Source organism: Cibotium barometz, chromosome 9 (genome assembly GCF_041138505.1).
Source record: "Cibotium barometz isolate CiBa-2024 chromosome 9, ASM4113850v1, whole genome shotgun sequence".
In the NCBI taxonomy this organism is placed as follows: Eukaryota; Viridiplantae; Streptophyta; class Polypodiopsida; order Cyatheales; family Cibotiaceae; genus Cibotium; species Cibotium barometz.
In genome coordinates, this window is record NC_141054.1 from 38597992 (window position 1) to 38603013 (window position 5022).

A 5022-nucleotide genomic window follows, 5' to 3' on the forward strand; every position below is an offset into this window, starting at 1 on the left:
CTCCGGCTTCTGGAGGCCCTTGGCAGGCAGAGGTCAGATGGATTTTCACCGAGATGCGCAGAGTTGGATACAAGCGGAGGATTGAGGACAGATTTGCATGTAGTTTGTTGCGGATATGGGAGCAGCTACGTCCCGCCCTTATTCAATCTACACCCACCTGCATTGAGGAGGTCTTGAGACAGCCCTTGGTCTGGAATCCACAGGTTCAGACAGATAGAGGTCACATGGTTGGATGCAAGCAGCATGTTTCTTGGGGAGTCTTAGCCGCTGGGCCTGCTAGATGCTTGGGTGATTCGATTCAGTTTTGGCACTTGCCTGCGGAGCAGCAGACCTTGAGGCTGGCCGGTATGAGGGGAGTACCGCAGATGGTGGGTGATATTGAGGCTGCAGTGCCTACGGCTTGGTTCTAGCCGAGGGAGCCGACCCCTCCCACCTGGATGGGAGCCTTCACGCGCATGGAGATACTCATTTCAGTTAGAGGCTGCACAGAGGATCACACATTGTTCTTTGATGTAGGTGAGGGGGGTCGGCTTCACAGAGTCAGGACAGAGACAGAGCTAGTGGTTGACTGCGTCTTCCAGCGTATCCGAGTCGTGGGCGCTTGCGATAGGATATGGCATGTAGACCCTGACCTAGCGTCCATCACCTATGACTCTGAGTGGCGCCTGTGGGCATGGGAGTCTCGCCCATTGGCACGCTTGCAGTGGGACCCAGGAGAGTGGCAGTGGTGAGACCCACCCTCTTGCTTCGGGGCCGCCCACGCCCTTCTTTCAGTACTCGGCACGGCTTGGCAGACATTCTTTTGGCCCAGCGACAGGTCAGCCCAGCCGCGGCTGAGCATTGGTGGCGGCAGGGCATTTCAGCAGAGTTCTTGATAGCCTTCTGGCAGCGCATCTGGAGTAGTCAGCAGCCCAGGCGTACAGTTACCTTCCAGTGGCTAGGTTGCACATAGAGCCACAGCTGTGGACACCTGGCTTAGTTATGGCGGCAGGCCTCTCGACTGTTCTGGCTGTGGCCACCTGCAGGAGACAGCGACATTGCCATTGGGATTGCCCTCTTGCACAGTAGTTATGGCGACGGATTCTACGACTTTACAGTCACTGACTGTGAGCAGATCTATAGAGCGCAGCCACACCCCTGATCCAAGGCTCAGGAAAACCCATCTGTATCATCGTGGCCTCAAGGAAAGCCCAATCTACCCGATCATAGGCCTTCTCAAAATCAAGCAATAGCACTACCAAGGGCTCCTCCCTCATACGAGCAAGAGACACAGCCTCCTAGAAAGTAAAGATAATGTCAAGGATGTTGCGTCCCTTGACAAATCCAGTCTGCGTAGAGTGGATAAGGCTATCAAGCATGGGCTGCAATTTCAAACTCAAGGCCTTCACAACAATTTTGTAGGGTGAGTTTAAGATTGTGATCGGTCTCCACTCTCTAATCTCATCTAAGTCTCCTCCCTCCTTGGGAATAAGAAAAATCAATCCTTCAGAGAGAGCCTCAGGCATCAAACCACTGTCCATCACCTCTTGGAAGGCAAGCCTTAGCCCCTCCACACCGAGCTCCCAATACCGTAAGAAAAAAGAGGGCAAAAGACCATCCTCTCCTGGGCAACTGTCACGAGCCAAAGCACGCAAAGCATCATGTAACTCACTACTAGTGAAAGGAGCCGTAAGCTGTCTGCGGATATCATCAGTCACTGTCCTGCGAACATAGCTCAAGACTCGCTGTCGGTTCTCCATGCAAGTCAACGAGGGAGCCTCCTCTGTCACAAGCTCTTGGTAAAACTGTAAAGCAATCTCTCTCATCTCGTCGGCTCCGTGGCCAAAGTGTCATCGGTCCTACGGAGTCGTCGCACTCCTGCTCTAGAATGACAAGGACCAATAACCAAAAAGAACTCCCCTGTCACTCGGTCCCCTACCTGTGTCCACTGAGCCGCCTATCTGTGAAACAGGAAATCATGTCTACGCTCCTCAGTCTCTCACAGCTCCTGTTGAGCCTGTGCCAGTTGTACCCCCACCCACTCGCTGTCCTGGTGACTCTCGAGGAGTCTCTGTAGAGAGGCAACACTCCTGTGAAGACGATGCTCAGCCTCTCTCGTGCGGTCAAGCCTTAAGCTCGCTGAAACCGATCCCGTCAAGTGGGAAAGACTCCGTTGGACACCCACACACTTAATAGCACAACTTTAAAACCACAAATTTGAAATGGACAACTTAACACAACTTGAAATTGAAATGAAATGAAATGGAAAGATGGACACCAGCACTGGGGCCGGAACGGGCCGACCCCCCCCTCAATATATGATATATTTATTGGGAGTATTTAATGAATACAATGCTCCATGGGTTCCAAGAACCAGATGTTGTCCATGTACATATGAAAACAGTACCAAACAAATAGAGGCTCGAAGTCGAATTTCGATGTAGAAGCTCGAAGCAGAATGACCACTAGTGTGGTCCAATCTCTACGGTCCTGTGCTTTCACTGGACTCCGCGGAGAGCGCCTCATTGGTGTTCCGAGACCACGCACAAACATGCGCTCTCGTACTAACGCCTGGCTCTCCCGATCTCAGCACTTTGGACCGAGGTTCTCCAATAGAGGTTGGACAACCCGGCACCGAACGGGTGTTGGCCGTATAGGGAGTCGGGAATCCCTTACCAGATTTAAACACAAAATACTTTACTTAAATCTGAAATTCACTTACTTGTGGATAGCTGATAGAGAACCAATACCCGTGGTATGATGAAGCCACCTAGGAGATGCGAAGTCCCCTTGTAGAATGCGAGTGGAGAAGATGTGCCACCTCTTTCAAAGTAGAAAACCAAGAGATAGCCTTAGAAGATATAACACCTTGATGAAGACACAGTCGCCTCGTGGTGAACCACCAAGACAAGTACCACCGCAAGAGACCACAGCCGCCTGCTGTGAGGTTAGGAGTACCCACTTGCAAGGGAGAAGATACCCGACTGCAGCGTGGGAAGAAGATGGTGTGGAGGAGCAGCCTGTTATGAAGGAAGTGGACAGCACGGCTGCCTGCAAGAGTAAAGGGGCAGCCACCTATGAGGATGGTGGGCAGCCCTGCAGGTAAAATAGGCGCAGCCTGTAGAGGGTGTAGTTGCCTATATGGGAGTAGAAGCAGCCGCCTGCAGGAGAGGAGGCAGCGCAGCAGTGTAGCCCTTGGAGGTGACAGCCGCCTACTGAAGGGGCTGAGGTGCACACAGCCGCCTGTGAGAAAAACGCCGCCTGGCTGCTGTACACAGGCGCCTGAGGCTGTAGCCTGATGAGGTATGCGCAGCCTGTCCTGTAGGGGGGAAGATGGTGTAGGCGCAGCCACCTGCAACAGTAATCAGCCCCCTGAAAGCATGCGGCAGAAAGAGAGTCGCCGGTTGTCTCACGTAAGGTGGAAGCGAATCATGCCCACGCTTGAAAGGAAACGTTTTCTTTTATAAAATTAAAGGTGGAGTTTCTCTACGCTTGCATGTGGGTGAGGAGTGTGGGTAGGTGACCATGCCCACCCCCACACTCACTTAAAGTGGGACTCCCCACCTTGGCCCCTAAGTGGGTGCCCACTTTTAAGTGTGTGTGAACATTAAACCTTATAAAATAAAAGGTTAGAATATGAAACATTAAAACAACATGTGCGACATACTTACCACATGTTCACATGCACCAAAACTCGTCAGAATACAGAGCAGACTTCACGACTCACTGGCAGGCGTCCCCGCTCAGTAAGTAACACGTCAAGCAGGCAAACACAAAAATACATGTCATGTGAAAACAGTTTCAAACATGCAAAATATGTGTGCATGTGCAAATAGTAACATGGACATATCTCCCGTTCATGGAACAAGTACAAAATATCTGTCGGCACAAAACTGGCACGACATAAAAACATAAAAACCTGGTCTTCCTATGGAGTGACAGTCCCATAGGTAAGACACAGTTCCAGACACGAGTCTCCTCCCTATGGTGTGACAGTCCCATAGGCAAAACACGGCACGAATACTGGCTCTTCCATGGCGTGACATTCCCATGGGTCCAACACAGTCTAGGTCACACGGGTGGCACCAGTTTGGCTCCCGTCCATACGACACCATCCTGCTAACACACGGGTGGCACTAGTCTGGCTCCCGTCCATGTCAGCAAAATACTGGCCTCTTCACATGAGACACCGGCCTGGCCTCAAGTGAACGAGACGCAAAACTGGAGATGGACCAAATGGTCGGCCAAATTGGTGACATCCCCCCGGCCTTCTAAAGAGTTGACCTCAACTGAAAAGCCTCAAGATATGCCTGCAACAATTGCGGATAATCTGCAAAATAATCCTCATTTACCCATTTGGCATCAATAGGCAAATAATTCTTAAACTTCACAAGGTATCTCCTGGAAAGCTTTCCTGCAGGTAGCTTTCTCTCCTTGTGAAAAACAATCTGTTCTGGCTGGAGGATCTCCTCAAGCTCTTCAATTTCTGGGGGATCTTCTGTGAACAGGCTCATCAGGATCTGGCCCCACATATTTCCGAAATAGACTCACATCAAAAGCATTGTGAATCTTCCAATGACTAGGTAAAGCAAGCCTGTAAGACACTTCATTGATCTTCTGAATCACCTTGAAGGGTCCATAATAGCGAGGAGAAAGCTTAGGATATGATCCTTTGCGTCCTGGCCTCTTCCGACGCCTAGCCTTGTCAAATTTCAGCAATACCCAATCACCTTCTTTGACTTCCATGTCCCTTCTATGCTTGTTAGCACAGCCATTTTATGCTTATCCTGAGATCTTGCAATGGCTGTCCGCACCTGACCAAAGGCAACATCCAAGTCACGAATATATTCATCAGCTGTCTGCAAATATCTCATCCTTGGTACGAAGGATGGGTGGCCATACCACTCTGCCATAAATAATCTCAAATGGAGCCTTTCCTGTGGAAGCATGGATCGTATTGTTGTAGGCAAACTCAACAAGTGGAAGATACTTCTCCCATGCAGTCTTTTGATCTGCCACATAACATTTCAATAAATCCAACAC

General features: G+C 50.5%; 1 pseudogene; it reads left to right on the plus strand.

The window, feature by feature from the left end:
* LOC147635555 (uncharacterized) lies at window positions 1-731 on the plus strand (annotated as a pseudogene).
* Window positions 732-5022: the final 4291 nt, after the last annotated feature.